At 46.9% G+C, this 23,997-nt stretch overlaps 1 protein-coding gene and 1 long non-coding RNA gene across 6 annotated transcripts in view; one reads left to right on the forward strand and one right to left on the reverse strand.

Annotated features, from left to right (window-relative positions):
- INSR (insulin receptor) overlaps positions 1-23,997 on the forward strand; it is a 125,588-nt gene that overhangs the window by 18,528 nt on the left and 83,063 nt on the right. The window lies entirely within an intron of this gene.
- Positions 582-16,689, reverse strand: LOC130543588 (uncharacterized). The gene is made up of 2 exons (XR_008959052.1): positions 16,536-16,689; positions 582-10,861 (listed from the first exon to the last, which is right to left on the reverse strand). It is a non-coding gene; the product is annotated as an uncharacterized LOC130543588 (long non-coding RNA).

Below are 23,997 nucleotides of genomic sequence, written 5' to 3' on the forward strand. Positions count from 1 at the left end.
TTCTAAAGAGAAGGATGAACATTTTGGGATCAGAGCTTTATCGAGGATTTGTTTCCTTGGGTTTTGCTTTTCCAGAAGTGATATTTCTGGGCCAAAGGCTCTTGATACCGATTGCCAAATGACTTTCCGGAAATGTTGTACCGATGCACGCTCCTCCTAGCATTGGCTGAGAGGGAACACCTTGGCCAGCTTCGAGTGTTGTTTGAAACGTCTTTCATAATTTACTGCAGGGAGGAGCCGAGGTGTTGTCACTGTTTGTATTTGCATTTCTTTGATTGCTCTCGGGGTTGAGCCTTTTAAAACGTGTTTATTTATCATTTGGGTTTTCTCTTCCTGTTCATATCCTTTGTCCATTTATCTTTAGTACTTCAGTGGTTTTCGAAATACTAGTCTGTGTGCGGTTTTCATAGATGAAGGCTATTGACCCTTTTGCCAAATGTGTTTTCAGACAGTTTTGTTCAGTGCTGCAAATGCTCTGGTGGCTGTTGCCAGAGAAGCTTCCCATGTTTATGGAGTCCAGAGTGGGGAGCTTTGCGTGCCTCTCTTGTTACTGTATGTTTAGAAAGTCCTTTTCCATCCATAAATGAATGTTTTTTTTTCCCCCCAAATTCCCTGTTTTGATTTTAATTATCATTAAAAAAAATCCATCCGGGACATTTGGGATCTATCTGTGTGCGTGATTCGAAGGGACATTGCTTCCCCCCCCCCCACCTGCCCCCATAACTTGTTGGGGTCTCACTGCCATTTATTGCAGAAATTTACTCCTTTGTCATTGATCTGGGGTCTGTTTTTGGATATCCATCAATATGTTCCTGCACCAGGCCTGCTGCTGTTCTAATCACTGTAGTTTTATAGTGTTTTCATAACCAGGAAGGTATGTTCCAAACACACGGCCGTTACTTTTTTATTGTTTCAACTCTTTCATAGATCGTGACATTCCCTGGGAAGAATTAGTGGAGCTTGAGATCAAGGTCGGAGAAAGTGGGGGGGGGGGGTGCTTAATGGTCGTATCACAAAAGATACAAGGGAAAGGAGAAAGGAGGGTGTTCTCGCCTGAGCCCAAAGCTATCGTGAAGCCACACAAGGTGAGTCCTGAGTAGAATCCACGGAATTGTCAGTGAGGAGCCATCGGAGCCCTGGGGAGGAGCCATTCCGAGGCACAGGTGTTGGGTGATAGGATAACAGAAAGTGAGAGTGGAGGCCACACCTCTTCTGAGAGGTTGGGCCGTGAAGAAAAAGAGAGCCTCATTGTTTGAGGATGGGGAGGGTACGATGATTATTATATTGTGGAGCAGTGTTGGGGACGTTGGTAGGTCAGGGACAGACAGAAGCTAAATCACAAAGTTGGGGCAAAGTCTCAGCAGAAGTAGAACGACTACTTGTGGATTAGGAATTTTGTAGAACAGGGAGGTTTCTGAGGTGGGGGGTCAGCAGCAGGTAAGGGTGAATAAGCTGGGAGCAATGGATTGGGGGGATGGCATTCACGAGGGTGAGGGGAGAAGAGGATGTCTAGGATCTATGTTACGAGGGCACACGGCTGCAAGGGGAGCCCAGTTCTTTCATGTTGGAGACCAGAGAGGTTACTTACCCTACCTAAGGCCACACAGCTAATAAAGACAGTTGGGGTTTGTGCTGAGTCTGAGACACAAAAAAGGCATATGGTTTTCTTTTTGGGGGGGTGGTTGTCCCCTCTGTTTAGAAACAGTTGAGCCACTTGCAGTTGGGGCACCAGGGAAACAGGGAACACACTTTTATTATTCCCGTGCTGAGGTCTCCAAATTTAGGTGCTTGTTTGAAATGCTCCGGGCTCTTGTGTCTTGAGATATAATTTAAGACATTCCTCTGTGGATTTATTTCTGTACACATTTTAGCCAAAATATCCAGAACAGTATTATCTGCAGCAGTGTCCTTGGTGTGAGCAGTTTTTTGTGTGTTTTTTTTGTGGTGTGTCTGTGTGTGTGTGTTTCCCCCTAATCTTTTGCTTTTGAGAACAGGCTTGTGTTTTCAGCACTGGGGGGTTTATCACGGGGGAAGGTACGGCTCTGTGCGTACTGCTGTGACCCACACCTGCTGAGGCACCTGGTTGCTCGGATGTCACCTGCTCCTGGTGTGTGATCAGTGCTAAGGTCCCCTAGCAAAGCACTGTCCCGTCCTAGTAACAGCCGTTGAAATGATTGTTCTTGGAACCAGCGCCCCTGTCTGCTGAGTGCAGTTCCGCTCGGGCCTCTTCTTTTCCCCTGAATTTCTTTGATTGTGGGAAAATACACATAATACGCAACTTACCGTCTTAAGCTTTTTTTTTTCTCTTAAAGATTTGCTATTTTTATTTATTATTATTTTTTGAAGTAAGCTCGATGCCCAGCGCGGGGCTGCAGCTCACGACTCCGGGCTCAGGAGTCACACACACGCTCCGCGGTCTCAGCCAGCCAGGTGCCCTGCCATCTTAAATACTTTTGAGTGCATAGTTTAGTGGCATTAAACACGCTTGCACTATTGTGCACCCATCCCCACCCTCCGCCTCCAGAGCTTTCTCATCTCCCCACACGGAGACTCTGTCCCCATGACGCACGGACGCCTCGCCCCCTGCCCCAGCCCTGGCTCCCACCGTCTCCTCTCTGTCCGTGTGGACGGGACCCTTCTCGGGACCTCATAGAAGTAGAATCCTACGGTGTTTGGACTCCTGTCATTGGCTTATTTCGCCGAGTGTGATATCTTCACGGTTCATCCATGTCGTGTGTGCGTCCGAGCTCCCTTTTTCAGGCTGACTGGTATTTCATGGTGTGGACGGACCACATTTATTTATCATCGTCCGTGGATGGGCACATGGGCTCCTTCCCCATTTTAGCTTCTGTGAATAAGGCTGCCGCGGATGTGGGTGTGTATCTCTGGCTTTTCAGTGCTCAGGTTACCTTGATGTCCTGGCTTTTGAAGGCTTATTTAATGTCCTGTGAGACTCGAACACAGAGACAGAGCAAAGTGAACCTTCATAGGGGACGCCCCCCTGTCTTAGGTGACAGGCACCTGCCAATGAAAAGCTATCCATCAACTTGCTTAGTTGTCTAGAATCCTCCCAAAAACTTCCCGAACCATCCAGAGCCATTGTCCTTTTCTTGCGTGATTGTCAGGCTCTGGAAGCTTTTGGGGTCTGGCCAGCGTTTGGGATGAAAGTGTTGGATTGTTCTCTGGACCCGGTTTGTGCTTTCTCTACGGTGTAGCATTCTCTCTGTTCTCAAAACAATGATGCTTTAAGCAGAGAAAGCAAAGGAAGGCTAAAGGAGGGTCAAGGTAATTAAAAGGAAAAAAAAAATCACTGTGGTGTGTGGCTGGAGGTGCTTCCTCTCTGTCACCCTGCCCACGGATTTGGGGTGCAGGAGAGGCCACATGCGAGGGGCCTTGGCTGGGCAGAGTGGAGACGGAGTCTATGCAAGCTGGGTCACGAATCGCCTTTATCGAGAGCCTACTATGTGCTGGGCGTTGGGGTCCTTGGGGCCGCAGGGTGGGGACCAGTCCGCCCCCGCCTCCTTGGAGAGGACCTTCTGGGGGCCAATACTGACCGTGAATATATGGCGACGCAGTCCCGCCAGGAGAGTACCGGGGAGGGCTCTCTGCGGGTGGGAGCAAGGCTCAAAGCCCCAGACTTGCCTTTGGGGTCTGAGAATAGCTCCTCTCCCCCAGATCGGTGTGTCATGAAGACGCCGAAGGTTGGCCTCACCGGCCCTTTCCCAGGCGGTTATCAGGACTGCGTGGAGTCCTGTTTTGCTGTTCACTGGTCACGAGCCAGATCAAGCCTTTGTCTGGTAATCCAAAAGATGGGGACAATGCTGGGACCTGCTTATCAGAGTTGTGGGTTGGGAGGAGGTGAGGTGGAAGAGGGGTGCATTTAGCCCTGCACCTGGCACCCATGAGTGTTCTGGAAGCTTCCTGGGAGCATCATGGCTCCACTACCCTTCTGAGCAGACCCGCCTGCCAGGGTTTGGCTCCGGTTCTGATTTTGGGTTTGGAACAGGCAGAGGAGAGCCCACCGCCCGACCCGCTGATGGAGGGGTGGGTGTTGGACCCACAGCACCAGAGGGGCGCCTTCAGATGCTCCAGAGACCCCCAGCTCTGGGCTTTTGGGGGCAGCAGAAGCCACAGAACTTGCTTGACCAGCTGCTCTAGCCAAACCCAGTGGCAATTTTTTTTTCTGGAAGGCCACCCCAGCTGCTCGCTGCCAGTCAGAGGGGTGGGTGAGGCCGGGGCACGCAGAGTGCCAGGACACTGGCCGCGACGCTGCGTGGGCCATCGGCGAGAGAGGAGGAGCGGGAGGTGGAAGGAGGCAGGTCTCTCCTCCCCGGGTTTGGACTTCCTTCCATCTTCGTTTCAGGTTCTCTGAGTGTTGGGGTGCTCTCTTCATATGAAATAGTAACTATCATAATTCCGCCCTTGACATTTTCACGATCAGAATCTTCTTGGTAGCCAGTGCTTATTTTGTGCCGGGCACTGTTCTAAGCGCTTGGCCGATGACGCTGCGTTGAGTGTCCCCACAGTTCCTTCTCACAGACGAGGCCACGCCCCCCCATCCCCCCACCGCCCCAGCCGATAAGCCACTTGCCCCGGATCACAGGGCTAGTGGACAGTAGAGGTGGGATTCCAGCTGGGAACCCAGGTGTTCGAGCTCAGAAGGTGAGCTATTCAGCGTTGTGCTTTCCTGCACTCAAGGTGCACAGCTGGGGAAGGACAGAAGACAAAGAAATGGAGGGGAGGGGGAAATCCCCTGGAATTTTCGCCTGCCAGCATTCTGGCTGCCTCTGCTTACGGCTCTTTTCCTCCGCCTTGTAGGAGCTGCCTCCCGCATCAGGCTAAGATTTCTTGAAGACGGGGACTGTGGCATTTATTGCTGTGTCCCCTGCACCCGTCATGTAGATAAGCAGTGGCGTCTTTGACCCCTCGGTCCTAGCCGGTGTTTATGGAGCACCTACTAAGTGCTAAGTGACAAGCACTGCCTCACCCAATCCTCACCCCAGCCAGCCTAGGAGAGGCTGCGATTCCCATTTTACAGAAGGGCACGCTGAGGCTAGAGGAGTAACTAAGGAACTTACTCTTGGAGACCTTGCTGGGAAATGGCTTGACCTCAGGCTTGTCTGGTGCCCTTGACCAGAGGCAGCAAACTGACTCACGGGCCAAATTCAACCCATCAGTGATTTTTGTGTGGCCTGTGAGCTAAGAATGCTTTTTATATTTTAAAAAGTTGGGTGTGTGTGTGTGTATGTGTAAATCTGAAGGATAATATTTTATGAGAGGTGAAAATGCTATGAAATGAACATTTCGGTGTCCCCAAATAAAGTCTCCCTGGGATGTGGCCCAGGGCGCTCATACGTTCATTTCCATAATGCCTGAGGCTGCAGTTAATGGCCTGAGTAGTTGCAACAGAGACTGTACAGCTCTTTACAGAAAAAATTGTGCCGACCTTTGTTCTTGGCTATGCGCCTTATAAAGATGAGGGGGTGCATTGGGGTAGAGGCTGTTTTCACTGGAAACTGGGAGCATCCTAGCATCTGGCCAACGCAGTCCCCCTGCCCCTTGCTGGCACCGAGGGGAGGGGACTGCGAGGTATGGCAGGCCATCCTTAGCTTACCTTACATCAGGAGCTCTTGCTCGGTTGGGGCGTCAAAGGGCAGGAGCGAATTAACCATTCAAGGAACCCAGCTGGCAGGAGACGCCATAAGGCAGGTAGGTGCCTCCCCTCCCCTCCCCGTTCCCCTCCAAGTGAGTCATCAGATTGGTGGTTCTAGACATGTCTGGAGCCAGAGCACCTGGAAATCACAATGTTCTCTAGATAATATCGCTGCAGAATATTGATAAATTAAATTCCTTTGTGGCCGTGTCACTGTGGTCCCTGCAGAAAACAGGGAAGTCTAACACGTGCACACGGGTATTGAATAATAATAATAAAAGATGGTGGACTGTGTAGCCTGATGGACCATTTGAATTTGTCATCCATATTCCTTTTTGTTTTTGTCAATAATCTTTTAAAACAATCTAGGGGAGGACTAAAAGCACCAAACTGGAAAAAAAAAAAAAAAATCCAGGGTCATGGTAATTTCCTTATCATGGCGATGATTGGAAGTTTTAAAATGAACTTCTGGTTTTGGAGACGACTGGGTTTTGTGTAGCAGGAAAGAGCAAGTGCTCCCTGTCCTTCCCAGGGTTGATGACAAGTTGCCGTTGGCATTTGTGGAAGGAGAGTGGTTGTTCCAGATTGGAGTGGTTTGGTTCAGCTGGCAAATGACGCTTAGAAAGAGGGGAAGAAGGAAGGGTATTCCAGATGGGTGGAATGGCAATGACAAAGAACATTGATGCCTTTTGTGGGCAAGAGTAAGGAGGCTGCCTCATGACGTGCAGAGCCTCAGACCATCACGTGCTTTGGGTGCCAGATGTTTTCCTGTGGCGCAAGGGAGAGGTCATAAAGGTTACCTTGGGGCTGTATTCCGGACGGCCTGTTTCACTGATAGGGAGTGAACGGCTGTGCCGAACCAGGCATGTTGCTGGGACCCCATGTTGCTGAGTTGGAGAAAAAGTCAAAGACGTCACTATAAGGTTACAAACTAGGCAGAAAGCGTTGCGGTAGCTCCAGGATGCTGAGGGAAGAAGGTAGACCAGTGGACTGTGTGGTTCCCTGGCATCTTGGGGACAGTACTGTCCAACTCTTTAGTAGTGAAGATTCAGACTTAAGTTTGGACGGGTGCCCGGCTTCCTGGAGAGGGCTTAAGGGATTCCAATTAACTGCTTTTTCGCCTAGAGAAGTAAATTGGCCCAATCCTTTGGAAGAAGGTGGTGTAGAGTTAAATACACAATTATGGAAAGGTGGCTGTCTGGTAACTTGCTAACTGGTCTGACAAGTCTGTCTTTTATTCCCTCCTCCTTGACCAAATTCATTGACTAGTTATTTCGCACCGTGTCACCAGACCCTTTGTCAGAATTAAAATCTGTTCTTTGTGACTGAACACCTGAAATGCCGCGGGAGGTCCCGGGGACCTCAGGTCCAGTTGGGCTTGGAATACAGAACCATGTGCCCGTCTTTCTCTCTCCACACACCTGTCCCGGATAGAACGTTCCCTTTCCCAGCGAAGAGTTTCAAAACTGTATCCCCTCTTCCATTCTTCCTCGCTCTTCTCTGTCTCTCTGTCTCTCTCGGGCTTGGAGGGTGTCTGGGCCAGCTCAGGCTTAGAGAGAAATAATGTTAAATAGGATACAAAAAACCCCCATTGCTTTCCTCTGGGGCCCCATTGTCTGTCATGGGTGGGACCGTATGGGTTGCAGCAATTGGGCTAATTTCCTCCAGTTCTAGGTTTGGGAAGTGACCCAAGGTCTCCCAATCCAGCCTCAAGCCACGGGACACAGAGGGACGGGATGGAGCTGGGGGGCATCTGGTAGATAAAATCCTACAATTGTCAACTGCCTGGAGGGTTTTGGGTGGAGGGTCCTTTGACCTTTTTATTATAGAAGTTTCTTTGCTGTTTTTTTTTTTTTTTTGTCCCATCAGGGAGGGTCTTGGGTCTTTTATGATCCCGGGCTTGCTGGCTGCTGTCTAGAGAGGGACGTTCCTTGATGGGCTTTTTCTAGAGTGTTTCCAAGTGCTTGCCTATGAGAAACTCTTCTCTTCAGAAGATCTGATAAGGACGGGGTTTCAAGTGCCGACAGCTAGTCACACGGCACGAGTGTGCGCAGGGCTGGTGTTTGCCGATCGACTACCTGCAACCCTTGTTCACGGACAAGTGGGATTCCTGCCACAGGCTATCTTGTTAGTGGTGTGGAGGCTAAAGGTTTTTCACCTTTGCAAAGAAGCTGCTGGCTATCACAGAAGGAGATAAGCATGCAAAAGCAAGACGGGCTTGATCCGAAGCATTCAAGATTTCTCTTCTTTAAAAAACAATGTTTTTAATTGTGGTAAAATACACATAAGATTTACTATTAGCGACATTTGGTACATTCACAGGGCAGTGCGACCATCACCACTATATACTTTTCATCATCGCACAAAGGAGCTGTACCCGTTAGCAGTCACTCCCCGTTCCCCTCCCCCTCCTCCCTGCAACCCCTCCCCCTCACCCCCAGGCCGCACTGGTCTGCTTTCTCTCTCTGTGGGTTTACCTATTCTGGACGTTTCAGTATAAATGGAATCATGTGATACGTGGCTTTTGTGTCTTCTTTCCCTAGACATGGTTTTGTGATTCATCCGTATTGTAGCATAGATCAGGACCCCGTTCCTCTTTCTTGCTGAATAATATTCCATTGTATGGATATGCCAGTCTTGTGTATCCATTTACCAACAGATGAATATTTGAGTTGTTTCCACCTGTTGGCTGTTGTGAGTGGTGCTGCTATAAACATTCCTGTACAAGCTTTTGTTTGAATACGTTTTTCAGTTCTCTTGGGGGACACATCTAGGAGTGGGATTGCTGGGTCATTTAGTAATTCTGTTTAACGGATTGAGTCGAGATTTCTTTCTTTCTCTTCCTTCCTTCCTTCCTTCCTTCCTTCCTTCCTTCCTTCCTTCCTTCCTTCCTTCCTTCCTTCCAAGATTTTATTTATTTGACAGAGAGAGAGCACAAGCAGGGGGAGCAGAGGGAGAGGGAGAAGCAGGCTTCCTCCTGAGCAGGGAGCCTGATCTGGGGCTTGATCTCAGGACCCTGGGATCATGACCTGAGCCGAAGGCAGATGCTTAACTGACTGAGACACCCAGGCGCCCCGCTTTTGGTCTTATTATTTTTTTTTAATTATTGTATTATCAAAGAAGACACGGATTTAGAAAATCACACAAAATGAATGTATAGCCTGATGGCTGCTCCTCCCTTTGGGCAAGGCTGTGGCTCTTTGATTATTTTTTCTTTTTTAAAATCTGAAAATTCTGTCATGTAGTAAAATGGTACTCATTGGTCTCCCTGTTTTTAGTGTATAATAAATAAGGCACAGACTGAACTTCGTAATGAAACTTTGTGTTCTTTATGAAGGCAACTTTTGCTAAGAAAACTATTTTTATAAGGGAGTGAGGTATGAGGGTTATTTGCAAAGGACTTTTACAAGGGCAAGAAAAAAAAAAAAAAACAACAACCCAAGAAGTTGATCTTCGGGCTCGTGGTTCTGCAGAAGACAGAGTGGACAAGACCTTGAGACACATTCCAGAGGGAAAACAGCAGATGAATCCGAGAAAGGAGAGATGTTCCAAATAGGGATGAATTTGATGAAGAAAAAAAGGTGGAGAATTGTCTTAAAGATGCCCACATCGGGGCACCTGGGTGGCTCAGTCAGTTAAGCGTCTGACTATTGATTTTGGCTCAGGTCATGATCTCAGGGTCATGGGATCAAGGCTGCTTAAGATTCTCCCCCTCCCTGGATGCCTGGGTGGCTCAGTCGGTTAAGTGTCTGCCTTCGGCTCAGGTCATGATCCCAGGGTCCTGGGATCGAGTCCCACATCAGGCTCCTTGCTCCGTGGGGAGCCTGATTCTCCCTCTGTACCCCCCCACCACTTGTGTGCATTCTCTCTCTCATATAGATAAATAAATCTTTAAAAAAAGTTCTCGGGGTACTCGAGTGGCCCGGTCGGTTAAGTGTCTACCTTCAGCTCAGTCATGATCCTGGGGTCCTGGGATTGAGCCCTGCATGGGGCTCCCTGCTCAGTGAGGAGTCCGCTTCTCCTTCTCCCTCTGTCTGACTCTCACCCTGCTTGTGCTGTCTTCTCTCTTTCTCTCTCAAATAAATAAATAAAATCTTAAAAAAAATTCTTTCTCCCTCCCCCTCCGCACACTCCTGCACTCACTGTCTCTCTGAAAAAAAAAAAAAAAAAAAAGATACCCCTGTGGTTCAGGAGAGGGCGTAATTCTTCACAGACGTTCTTCACAGTTTTGAAAGGATGCCTTTGAAACACAGCCACAAATCTGGTTCACTGCTTGACTTGATTTTGGGACTTCTGGCCATTGGGAGTTTATCAGTGTCTTATGTTGGGGAGGGCAGATAAAAATACTGGGCATCTGTAGGATGAAAAACAGGAGTTGGGGATGCGAGAGAGTGAAGGGCACAGTGGCACATTGGCCTTGAGGTCTTGGGAGGAGGGATGAAGGAAGCTAAGGTGGACCCAGGTCATAAAAGTTACAAATTCTGAATCAAAGAAGTCAGAAAATGACCTTGATTCCCCCTTGACCCACAGTGCGAATATTGCCTACACAGAGGCAAACAAATTTCTGTTTGTCCCCAACTTGGTGAAGGAGATCTTGAAAAGGTTCTAGCCAGCCGGGAATGGTCAATGGGATTCGGTTCTTAGGGGTCTGTTCTTGCTGAAGTGGCATGGGCCGTCTGTTCTATTCTAGAGGACATTAGAGTATTTCTAGAAGGCTTTCCTAGGTTTGGTGGTAAGCCCATTTTGCTCACGCTGTTCTCCCCCTGAATGTCTTACATCTTTCAATTGCTGCTCCTTCTGGGTGGGTGGGTGGGTGGGTGGGTGGGCTTCAGCAAGGGTAACGATCTTGAGGGTCCCACCTCTGATGGCAGTGGAGAACCAACATGGTGAACTCCAGAGCTGGGCTCTCCCTAAGGTAGCCCTACTGGTCACATGTGGCAAAGTTTAAATGAATTAAAAGTAAACGGAATGAAACATTTCTTCCTCGGTTACCGTCAACACCATTCAGACAATGCAGATGTAGAGCATTTCCATCATTCCAGAAAGTTCTATTGGGCAGTGTCGCTCCAGGGCATCTTCATCATTCTAGAGCATTTCATTCCATGGTTAGAGATAGCTCTAGGGTCCGACAGACCTGGATTTGAGTCCTGTATCTGTCACGTGACCGTGGACAAGTTGTCTGGCTCTTCTGAGCCTCTGTTTCCTCATCTGAAATGAGAAAATGGTAAAGGACCCCATCTGTCATCATTTTTTCTCAACTTTGACCTGATATCCCCTCTTTTGATAAAAATAAAAATCTCATTCCTCTGCTCTTTTTTTATCTTGATTTTTTCCCCCTCTCTTAACTCTGAAATAAAACATTGAATTGTTGTTCAACCTTTGTACCTCCTTGAGAGTCCGTGGAATAGAGGAAGGAGAGACGTGGGAAAGTTGCACACACACAACAAAGAGGCTATTCTAGGTACGTGTGAATGAGAAGAGGAACAAGGAAGGGGTAGGTGTGTTGAGTGGGGCATGAGAGTGTTATCAAGAACGAGGAATATGTCAGCTCCTTCCTGGCTTCTCTTCTCTCTTGGGGGAACAGGGAACAGAGTGCTTTTCAGTGTAAGCAGAGTAGAATGGGTGTAGCAGAGAGGAAGTAGCTTCCAGATGGGGAAGGGACTGAGGGTGGGAACCTCAGTCTGATTTTGTCTTTCTGGCTCAGCATTGAGCGTCTCGGTCAACTCGTGATTGCTGGTGACGGGAATCGACTCAGACCAACCTAAACTGCGGGGGTAGGGGGTGTGTGGTTTATTGGGAGGACGTAGACCCTTCTTTTGGAACTTGTATCAGCTAGCTTTTGCTGTGTAACAGACCTCCCCGAAACATAATGGCTTTCCACAGCTGTCATTTACTTTCCTCACGGTTCTGTGGGTTAGTGGGGCGGGTTTGCTGGGCTGGACCCATCAGCTGACCACAGACACGGGCTTGGCTCTCTCCCGAGTCTGGGATCAGCTGGCGGGATGGCTGGTGGCTGGGTGATCTAGCATGGCCTTCAGTCACGTGCCTGGCAGTTGCTACTGGGCTGTCAACTGGGATGCTTTGGTTTTCCTCCCTGTGGCCGCTCGTCCCGCAGTAGGCTAGCTTATACTTGGATCACCTGATGGTCTGGAAGTTCCAAAAGCGGCAAGAGATTAATCCGTAGAGCACAAGTGTTTTCCAAGTCTCCGTTTGCTTCGTGTGTGCTGAGTTCCCATTGGTCAAAGCAAGTCACATGGCTAAGGCAAGCTGGAAGCTGGAGGGAGGGCAGACTCCACGTCTTGATCGGAGGGGAGGAATTTGTGGTGGTTTTTGCCATCTACCACAGAACCCCAGGGCGGGAAGTGCCGTGGCACTCTTGAGACATTTTAGCCAGGACTTAGAGCTTGATCAAACACCAAGACTGTGTGTGGTGTAACTGAGAGCCTAAAATGATTTTCCTGAGTAGTTATTTAATTTCCTGAATTCCAATGATTGAATAATTGGTTCCTTTCCCAAAATGACTCTTGATGTTTTCTTTATCATTTATTAAATTCAGCCAAACACCATGGCCTGGTTCTGGGATGCCAGGTCTGTCTCATTCGTCTGTTTCTATTCTTATACCAATACCATACTGATTTAATTACCATAGATTTCAAACATGTTTTATTAATGTTAGATCTAGCTTTTCCTGTTGCACTTTTTCAAAGTGTTCGTTTTTTTCCGGTTGAACCTGAGAATCTCCAAGTCTAGCCCCTTCAGCACACGTAAAGCCCACTGAAATTTTGATGGAAAAAATTGTATTAAATCTGTAAATTAATTTGAGAGATACACTGTAATATTTTCGTATTTCTCCTTTTCATGCAGGTATGTAATCAATTCCTCCATTTGTTCAAATCTTTTTATGTTGTTCTCTTAAAAATATCTATTCTGTATTATTTCTTGCTATGATGATTCCTGTATCATAGAGGTTTTTTTTTTTTTTTAAGATTTATTTCTTTATTTGAGAGAGAGAGAGTGCGAGCGCACAAGCCGGGGGGAGGGGGAGGGGTGAAAGAGATAATGTCTGCAGACTCCTTCCTGAGCAGGGAGTGCACGTGGGGCTTGATCTCACGCCCTGCGCCAAAATCAAGAGTCTGATGCTTACCTGAGTGCGCCCCCCCCCCCCCCCCCCCCGGCACCCTTGTGTGTGGAGTTTTTGTTGTTCGTTGTTGCTACTGCAAATGGGCGTATTTATCCTGAATCCAGTTCCTTTAGTGGCATTGATGGGTCAGTTTTAAATTTTTTTGTTCATCGTGTGCCATTTTATCCTCTACAAATTTTGGTCATTTTTTTTTTTTTTTTAAATCTTGTCTTAAATGTGGTACCTCTCACTGCAGTTTTAAATCTTCTCTTGACCTGGGCTTCACGACTGATATTAAATATTTAACGGTGGTGTTACCTGACGTCCATGGTTAACAGATATCCTCAGATAAAATCATCTTTGCTTTCCTGCGGTAAACCCTACTTGGTTGTGATGAATTATTCTCTTAGCATAATGTTGCATTTGATTTCCTAGGTTTGCTTTGTTCTGGTTAGTCTTTATTATTTTGGGGGGATTTTTGCCGTCTGTGTTCATGAGTGAAATTGTGCTGTGTTTTTGGTCTGTTTGATCCTGCAATCTCTTCATTAGGTTTTATTATCTGATAGTCTAGCCACATAAAATGAACTAGGCAGTTTTCCATTTTAAATATTTTGGAATTATGGCATCAGGACTAACACTTGAAGAACCAATTATTTGTTGGAAAAATCATATGGTGCTATATAACCTTCTGGGGAAGTAATTCTTTGATAACCTTTGAAAAATTTCATACTAGGTTGTTAGAGAATTCAGCTTAAATTTTTTTTTTTTTAACCTCTGGTAAGAGCTTTTTGAGTCAGCTTTTGTGATCTGTATTTTCTTAGTAGATCGTTTCATTGAGATTTTCGGATTTAATAGCATGCTATTATGCTTGCTGTAATCTTGTTTGTATATTCTCCTTACATCTGTTTAGAGTTGCCAGTTTTGTTTTTTTTTTTCCAGGAAAGCAGATACTGGATTTATTTATCAGTTCTTTCCCCACAATTTATTAGTTACTTAAAGGAATCTTAATTTTTTTCATTTTTAGATTATTCTGAGCCATGCTTTTGCCCCCCCCCGCCCCGGTGTTAAATGTTTAGATGACTCACCAGATACTGAGATCCTTTTTGGAATAAACTGGGGAATGAATGAATGAATGAATGAATTTGATAATGTTCTTTGAATACAATTAAAGCTTTTAAGGCTATGAATTCAACCCCTGAATGTGGCTTTGGCTGCCCTCCAAGGTTTTGGCTATCTAACATTCTTGTTTTTGAAAGAGTTTGTGAATATAATTTTGATTTGTTATTTTTGATAATCACTGTCGGGAAAGCTGCTCTTGAGGGCTGACTCGCTTCAGTCACTTTATATGAATGCTTTGACTTAATCTTCATAGGCACCCTAGGAATTTTCCTTGCTTTACAGCCTAGTTTAACAGCCAATGAAATTGAGCGCTACAGGAGGGAAAGTGACTTGCCCAAGGTCGCACAGGTAAGGGGGTGGGGGCGGGGCCGGGACTGGCCTCTAGCCCAAGGTCTGTTTTGATTCTAAACCACATGCCTTTGTGACTCTGCTACTCGGCCTCTCCAGTTGAGTGAGTTTTAATCACTAGTCGTTTGGGTTTAAAAAGAAAAAGTTAACTGTTTATTTTAATGGGTTCTCAATCTCCAGTAGAGGGGATTAAAAATTTAACTTGTTGTGACCTGTCGAGAGTTTCTGCATTTTATCACTGCGTGAGGCCTTTTGGTAGCTGAGTGACTGTTCGATGGGCTTCTCTGAAGGTTGCTTGGAAGCTGCTAGTGTTGGCAAATTTAGTCAGAGCTCACAATCTACTGTTCCACCAGAACAACGTCCGCCCCCCCCCCCCCCCGCCCCCCGGGACGGACGTGCACATGGGGTGTGGAAATAAAGGCTTTACTTCGCCGGCAAAATGTCTCTGCCCTGCCAGAGCTGGGAAGCCTCCTTCCTCGCTAGCTCTGTTAGCCCAGCTACCCTGCCTCCTGAGACAGCTGGAACTAGTTTTCGCAAAGGCACTTTCTCCTTCCCTCATCATGTGCTTATGGTTTTGTGATGCTGGCTTGGAGGAGCACGGGCTGGGCCAGCGCTGAACTTGACCTGTGGGCTGCCCCGCTGTTTGGCCCTCGTTGCTATTTCTGGGTCTTGCTCTCAGCGTGAGGATGCTGCAAGTCAGTGTGACTTGTTGTGACGTCACGCGGCCAAACCTTTCCTTTAAAATGGTCTGTGATTCATCTTTATTTTTACGGGGCTGTATCACGTTAGAAGTATTACAGTAGGAGTTTTTGTTTGAAATCTAATAAAGGTTTTAATCTGCCATCTGGAGTCTGTGTTCCTTACACTTTTTTATTGTTCATGACTAAGGGTGGTGTTGGGGGTGGTGGGGGGGCTGGCGGTGGTTGCTCACATCCGCCCGGAGGATCGGGTCCATCATCCAAAACCTCATTTTCTCTGTCTTGGCTGCAGGCAGAGGCCGAGAGCCAAGTGCTGACCCTAAAGAGTCCTGCTTTAGAGGAGTTCTGTTCTTTTCTTTTTTTTTGACCGAAAGCTTTTATTTTTAATAGCTTGTTAGATACGCAACATGCAAATATTTTTAGTGTCACAATTTTACGTCCTCAATTTTGTTTAACATAGCATCCTAGACAGGTGTAAAAAAATTTTAAATTAATGATCGAACACAATGGATAAGGGCTATTTGTTTTCTAAGGCAATTAACAATGAAAACATTAAAAGAAAGTGTGTGTGTGTGTGTGTGTGTGTGTGTGTGTGTGTTTTAAGTAGGCTCCACGCCCAGCATGGAGCCCAACCTCAGGTTTGAGCTCACAACCCTGAGATTGAGACCTGAGCTGAGATCAAGAGTCAGACACTTGGGGCTCCTGGGGGGCTCGGTCCCTTAAGCGTTGGACCCTTGGTTTCGGCTCAGGTCATGATCTCCAGGTCCTGAGATCGAGTGCTGCGTCTGGCTCCCAGCTGGGCAGGGAGTCTGTTTGAAATTCTTCCTCTACCTCTGCCCCTCCCCCGAATAAATAAATAAATCTTAAAAAAAAAAAAAAAAGTCTGGTGCTTAACCAACTGAGCCACCCAAGCATCCGGAAAACATTTTAACTTTCTACTCACTTCGGTAGAGAATAAAAGTCACCGTTTTTTCCCCCACATCTTTCCCCCAAACTGTGGGGGGAATGTCAGAGTTTTTTGTTTACAGTCAGGTGGAGGGCATGGGAGGGTATATCACTGGGGTTTTAACATGCATTTTCTGGATCACTTTATAAAGCTGGTCCTCTCTTAGTATGTTTCTTGATCGTGAACACTTTTCTGTTTTTTTCTCTTTTTAACACGAGAAGTTTAGGCGGGTGTTTCTCAGTCTGAACACTGCTGACATTTTGCGCTGAGTAATTTGTGTTTCGGGGCCGTCCTGTGCACGGCGGGGTGGTAAGCGGCATCCTCGGCCTCCACCCACTAGACACTAGCAGCATCGTCCCAAGTCGCAAGGACCAGAGCCGTCTCCAGGCATCGCTGTCCCGTGCTCCCCGGCCGAGAGCCAGCGCTCTAGTGTGAATACCCTCATTGCCTTCGTTCAGTTCAAGAAACAGCGCCTTGTGGGTTCCCACTTAAGCCCCTTGATGGGCCAAGCTTCCCAGTCTCTTTCATACCCGCCCCCCCCAGCCTCCTGCCCAATAACCACTGGTCTGAGTGTGAATAATCACTCCCTTGTGTTTCTGTATGCAGTAGTCCCTTCTTATCTACGGTTTCGCTTCCTGTGGTTTTAGTTACCTGTGGTCAGCTGTTGGCGGCCAGCAGACGATCCTCCTGATGAATGTCAGAGGGTCACGAGTCGCCTGCGTCCTATCACGTAGGCATTTTATCATCTCGTCCCATCACAGGAGCGAGAGGCAGGAGTACGGCACAGTAAGATCTTTTAAAAGAGAGTGAGCGAGCACATTCATGTGACTTTTATTACGGTCTATTGTTACAATGTTCTACTTAGTCATTGGCTATTATTCATCTCTTGCTGTGCCTGATTTATAGGTACTTATAGGAGAAACATAAAATACACAGGGTTCAGTACAATCCGCACTTTCAGGCTTCCTGCGGGGATCTCGGCATGTATCCCCCATGGGTAAGGGGGGGGCTGCTGTTAATTGCATTGCAGATCCCTAGATTCTTGCCCATGTAAAAAGAAAACATTTATTAGGTCTTTTTTAAAAAGTACACTTTTTATTTCTTAAGTTATCCGTGCTTATTTTTGTGAAATATCAGTAAAAGGAAGAGTAGCAGGTCACCCTGAAATCTACCCCTACCCCCAAGCATGGCTTCTTAATTTCGTTGAGAAATCTTTCATAATTATCTCTGCAAACATATGTCTGTCAATTGGAATGCTATTAATGTGTTCAGGAAAATGAGGTTATATGATGCCGTCTGATGCCTGTATTGCAGTCTGTTTTTCTTTTTCCTCTTGGATCTATTAATATTCTCCCAGTGTAAATATGAATCTATATCAGACTTTTAATTCCTGTATTGGTGGACGTTGTAAGGTTGTTTCCGATTTATCATTGGCGTGAGAGAATGCTGCAACAAAGATTCTGATGTTTATGTTTGTTTACTTCTCTGATTGTTTGCAACTTTTATTTTTTCATAGTTTTATTGAGCTATAATTTACAAACAATAAAAGACACACATTTGAAGCGAGTGGTGCAAAGAGTTTTGGCAAAAGTATACCCCTGGTGCTCACTCTGTGTTGGACGCTGTTCTTAGAGCTTTGTAGGTCTTGATACCTTTCATCTTCTTGACAACCCAAAGAAGTAGGTGCTGCTGTTATTCCCATTCTCTAGATGGAGAAACTGAGCACAGAGAGACTAAGTAGTTTACCCAGGATCACGTGGCCAGTACCTTCCTTCTTATTCCTATGCTTTCCTAGTCCTAACACTTCTGAGGTCTTGGGTGGGTAAGTAGTCGAATATGCACAAACCTCAGTTTCCCTCTCTGTAAAATGGGATAGTGGTACCTCCATGAAGGTGTTGTTGAGGTCAGTTGGTAATGTGAGTGGTGCCCAGCAGTTAATTTCTCACCCGTTGGTTCCCAGCCAGAAGCATCTTTCAGCAGTGAAATCTCTGCTCCACACTACCCCCCACTTGGTTCCAACCCCAGATACCTCCATCAGACTGTCCCTGAGCCGTTCTTCTTTTAGCATCAGTTTTCCCCTAGATGTTTTCTTCAGGGGCAGATCCCAGTGTCACCCTATTTAGCCCAGTTTGAGCCGGGGACTGGCTTGATTCTCCTCTGCAGGCCCTCCTCCAGCCCCATTTGGGGCTGAGCATTCCACGGGCACCCCATGAATATTGGAATGAACCGGCAACTGGGCCTTTTCTCAGTCAGGGCACCGATCCAGGTAGGTCAGAGCTCGGTTCTGTGTGTCGGTATCTGGGAAGGTAGCTTAGCAGATAAACTTCGTTTCCTCCTGTTTTTTAAGACTGTTCTCTTGTGATTATCGAGGCTTTGGGGATTCGAAGGCCGTGCCTAAGATTTGAAGTCGGAAGGAAAAGCAGCGCAGCCAGGGGATTCAAAGCTCTGACATTTGTTTGATCCTTGCTGTGTGCTGGTGAGCACACGAATCCTCACGGCAACCCTCTGAAAGACAAGATTTCAGCCTCCCCATTTTATAGAAGGGGAAACTGAGGCATCAGGGGGTGGCCTGACCAACGTGACAGCTTCTGGACCCACTCTGTGCAATGCGGTGTGGAGCGATCCTGAGCCGTGCCTTGGCCCACCTTGAGTTCCATGAGTCCCTCCCCTGGGGTCCCCATGTGGACAGCCCCTGCTGCTGGCTGAGTCCCCGCCCGACTGACAGCACTCTCACTGGAATCAGCTGGGATGTGGAGCAAGGAGCTGTTTTGTCAGCTCAGTGAAATCCTGTACAAAAGCAAGCTGAAACCCAGCAGGGCTCTTGTCCTCTCACTTTATATTGTTTTTCTTTTTAACAGAACAAAGTACGGTTTGCGTAACTCCTCTCTGAGACGGAGGTGATAGGATCTGAGAGTGGGTATCAAGGCCTCTGGATCTCTGCGGGAGACCAAGCGTGCCCTGTGGCGTGTTAGGTGTGTGTGTGCTGCGAACGGGAGGACCGGGCAGGTCTCTGATCTGCAGGTGCCTTCGTCACTCTGGTTTGGGATGTCGCACGGAGGCGTGGACCTCTTACTCTAGTTACCGACTCCTGGGGCTCTCCCACATGAGTCCTCAGCTGGGCACGGTTAGCCAGCACATGCCTGCCTGCTCTCCCCATGCCCTGGGGTCCTTGTTGAGAAAATTCAAAGCGAACAGAGCCAGGAGGGTGGCAGCAGCCCTGTCCTTGGGTGGGCGGCTGGGATTTTTGGCATCCCCTGGCATTTGACCCTGGCATTTTGGGGAAAGCAGGTCACGATTGTCCATGTGGATAGAGCAAATGTCTGCTGGCCTTGGGCAGGGGTCTCCATCAGCTCAGGCTACTTTAACAAAATACCATCGGTTGCATAGCTTGAACAGTAGACATTTATTCCTTCTTGTTCTGGAGGCTGGTAAGTCCAAGATCAAGGCATTGCCAGATTCTGTTCGTGGCAAGAGCCTGCTTCGTGGGCTGCCTTTGCGCTGTGCCGTGCCTGGCCTTTCCTTGGGCCGTGCTCCTGGAGAGAGAGCCCGTGTTTTGACTTCCACGCATGTTACCGCATTTATCAACAGCTTATCCCTTTTTAAGATCACGCAGGGGTATTCCATTGTGTGGGCATACAGTATTTCATATTTACCTGTTAAAGAACTTTTGGGTGGTTTTCCATTTTCGGCTATTACGCATAAAGCCTGCTGTGAACATTCGTGCGTGAGCCTTTGTGGGAATATACGCTTTCATTTCTCCTGGATACGTACCTGGGAGTGGCATGCACGCATTGACACAGGTTTAACTTTGAGAAATTACTAGACTGTTTCCCTAAGTGCTTGTACCACATTATGATTCCCCCTGAGACGTAAGAGAGAGTTCCAGTGGCCCCGTGTCCTCACCGGCACTTGGTACTGTCAGTCTCTTTAATATGAGCCCTTCTAGTGGGTGTGAACGGACGTCTCATCATGGCTTGAATTTGCGTTTGTCTGCTGACTGATGGTGTTGCCCATCTTTTCACAGGTGTATTGGGCATCCGTATATGCTTTGTGGAAGGATTGTTAAAATCCTTTGCCCTTTTTTTCCCCCTTGGGGGGGTGGTTTGTTTCATTATTTATACATTTTGCAATCAAGAATGATGTCAGAGAGAGGTGTTGTGAATATTTTCTCCCGTTGACTGGCTTAACCATTTCACTTTTTTTTTTTAAACAGTGTCTTTTAAAGAACAGTTTTTAACAAGGTGATATTATTAATTTAATTAGCTGCAAGTTGTGGCTTTGAGAATCGACCTGAAGCCCTAGCCCCAGATATAGGACATTTGCCAGATTTTATTATTTTTGTTTGTTTATGAATAGCATTTATTTTTAAGGTCAGCTTGAGGCTTATAGAAAAATCGAGCAGAAAGTAAAAAAAAAAAATTTCTCATAGAGTCCCTCACCCTCCCCAACATAGCTTCCCCTACTATTCACATCTTGCATTAAGGTGGTACGGCCATACCCCCTCTTTATCCATGGGGGATTTGTCCCAAGACCCCAGTGGATGCCTGAAACCACGGATGGTACTGAACCCTGTCTACACTATGCCTTTTCCCGTACACACATACCTGTAGTAAAGTGTAATTTATAAATTATGCACAGTAAGAGATTAACAACAAAATAGAACAGTCATAACAATATAAGGTAATAAAAGTTATGGGAATGTCCTCTCTCTCGCAAAACTCTTGCTGTGCTGTACTCACCCTTCTTGTGATGATGTGAGATGATAAAATGCCTCCGTGACAAAGTGCCTGTGCGGGGAGTGACATGGGCATTGTGACGTCACGTCAGGCTGCGGCAGACCCTCCGATGGTGCAGCAGAACCTTGGACCGTGTGGTTGACTGTGTGGTTACCGTGGGTAACTGAAACCGTGGTTGGCTGGGGCGGGGGGGGAACTACTGTACATTTGTTGTAATTGATGAGCCAATATCGATACAGGATTATTAACCGAAGTCCCTGGTTTACGTTCACGTTCACATGCTGTGTGGACATCCTCTGGGTAGCGGCATGACGTATAATGGCAAGTATCCGCCATTCCGATGTCAGACACAGTGGTTTCGCTGCCTGGACATTGCCTGTGCTCCACCTGTCCATCCCTCCCTCCTTCCCGGAACTTCATTCCATAGCGTACTAGAACTTCTCCTTCGTGTGAGTTTGGAGTAAAGATGTTAGTTTGGTTTTCCATTGGAAGTATAGGAGTCAGAGTTCAAGAAGTTAAAGACTGTCCATGGAGAGGGAGAAGTGTAACAGTGGTCTCATGACCGTCTCAGGATCTCTCAAGGGGGAAAAGCTGGAGGTTGAACCTTGCCTTGTTTTTAGACTGTGGACCAGGTTTAAAGTTCGGCAAGGGAGGGCTGCCGCCGAAGTTAGGGCTGACTGGTCAGGAGTGATGATCCGATTCTAGCATGTGGTCTCAGGAGCATTTGTGAAAAATCTATTTCCAGAAATATTTTAAAGAATGGAGGAGAAGAACCCCCCCCCCCCCCAAGCCCTCGTTTCCGTGATTTGAACATATGAAAACAAATTTTGAAATCTTATCCTTAGGTCCTGGTACTTCCAGTTGTCAATTTGCTCAGTTTCTTTTCCACCTGACTGTGTTGTACCACGGAACCTGCCCGCGGGAAAGTGCATAGAATCTGCAGAATTTAGCAAGTCATCATAAGGGGAGTCGGACTCAGGGCAAGTAGCGGGACAGCGCGGGCTCCCTGCGCGTTCCCCCATATGTCCTTTTCCAATCGTAACTGCCTTCCTCTCCCCAGAGATAACTTTTTTTTTTAAATGACTGCCAAGACCATATTTTTTTATAATAATTTTTTATTATGTTATGTTAATCACCATACAGTATATCCTTGGTTTTTGATGTAGTGTTCCATGATTCATTATTTGCGTATAACACCCAGTGCACCATGCAATATGTGCCCTCCTTAATACCCATCACTGGCCTATCCCAGTCCCCCATCCCCTCCCCTCTGAAGCCCTCAGTTTGTTTCCCAGAATCCACAGTCTCTCATGGTTCATTACCCCTTCTGATTACCCCCCTTTCTTTATCCCTTTCTTCCCCTACCGATCTTCCTAGTTCTTATGTTCCATAGATGAGAGAAATCATATGATAATTGTCTTTCTCTGCTTGACTTATTTCACTTAGCATAATCTCCTCCAGTCCCATCCGTGTTGCTGCAAATGTTGTGTAATCGTTCTTTCTGATGGCTGAGTAATATTCCATTGTATAGATGGACCACAGCTTCTTAATCCAGTCATCTGTTGAAGGGCATCTCGGTTCCTTCCACAATTTAGCTATTGTGGACAAGGCTGCTATGAACACTGGGGTGCATATGGCCCTTCTCTTCACTACGCCAAGACCATAGTTTTCACTAAATGTTGAGCCAACACAGTGCTACATACATTCAAATGGAGCAACAGCATTTTACTCCCTGTGCAAAAGTCTGCAGGTGGATTTTCCTGTGTTTGTTCTTTTTGTACATGAGGTCCTGGATCTCTGCGAGGATCCGACGTTAACCGTGACTGCAATCACATTTCAAACACACAACGTGTAGTGTTAAAAGGGTACGGTGTTCTGGGGCCCAGGGGTATCCCGAGCAAAGGTATGAAGTCGTAAGCCCTGAGAGGAGCTGGTGAGAATACGGAGCTCTGTTTTGTAGAGGTTGTTCAGGAGTTCCCATCGACAGGGTTGTGTCCACAGACACCAGATTATCAAAACGAAAGACTCAAAGCCAAACGACTTGGAAGTCATGTTTGAGGAATCACTTTGTCACTGTGATTAAGGGCTCAGACGAGTTTAAATCTCAACCCCGTTGTTCACCGCTCTGGGCAGGTTGTTTATTCTTTTGGGATAAAAAAAAAAAAAAAGCCTCTGTTTTCCCCCCTGTAAAAGGTAGAATACAGTCCGAGCTTCCTCATGGAGTTGTCGTAAGACGGTGCACATAAAACATTGAGGACAGAGTAGGAAGTCATTTAGAGCTGGGATATTGCAGTATGGATTGAAGAGTGTGAGGGGGAGGCAGTCGAACGTCAAGCATGTGGGGAAAAAAGGCCCGTTGTCTATATTTGTTTTGTTAAGAATAAAAAATCACACACATATGTATACTCTCTAGCTTTGGATTCCTAAAGAACTTTGTTAAGAGCCAGAATAAATAGATCTTTCAGTAGTTAGGAGGAAAAAAAAAAAGATGTTTCACTTTCTTGAGCTGCTCAAAGTTGCAGGGACTTGCCATCCTTGCTTGGAAAGTATCGGATGTCCAGGTGGTGGGTTGGCTCAGTGGGCAGCGTGCCGGCATCCACCTGGGGCTGCTGTCATTGACGGTGGCAGTTGCAGTGCTTGGCTTTAGGGCTTCGTTGCGGAAGTTTCTGGAAAAGCTGTGATCGTATAAAACACATGGCAGCACATCCCCGGGCACACGGGGAGCTACTGGGATCTGTAACCTGGCCCTGCCGCTTCCTAACTGTGGGAGGCTGGGCAAGTTACTGGAATTCTCCAAAGTCCCTCAGTTTCCTTGTCTGTAAAATGGGAATAGAAACGTATCATGAAGTTGTAAAGATCAAATAAAGTTAAGGCAGGAATGGTAAACATTATAGTTAGCTACGCCGCTGCTGTTATTGGGGCTGTCTCGTCGTCAAAGATGTATTCACACTGTTGCTGTTGGGTCATTCTTTTTGATTTTAATAACGGGACACTGTAAAGTGCAGATCTTAAGTGGTCAGTTCAGTGGATCTTGACAAATATGCAACTGTGCGACTGCCACCAAGACCAAGATGGAGCCCATTGCCGTCACCCCCAGAAGTCCTCTGTGCCCTTTCCCAATGACTTCCTCCTGTCCCTGGGCATTGCTGTTTGATTACCATCATCGTCATCATTATTGATGGTTGTCATTCAGTTTATTCTTTGAAAAAAAGGAGAGTGGAGAAAGAAATGCATGAATGGTGGGGAGGGGGGCTGGGAAAAGGGTGGGGGCGGCCCAGGGAGGACTTGTCACTCTGGGCTTGTCATGTCTTTCATGCAGAAGTGCAAAACCGAGCTCCAGACCAGGCCTAGGAAATGTTCGGCTGGAGGAGTTTAAG

Source organism: Ursus arctos, unplaced genomic scaffold, assembly GCF_023065955.2.
Source record: "Ursus arctos isolate Adak ecotype North America unplaced genomic scaffold, UrsArc2.0 scaffold_14, whole genome shotgun sequence".
NCBI lineage: Eukaryota > Metazoa > Chordata > Mammalia > Carnivora > Ursidae > Ursus > Ursus arctos.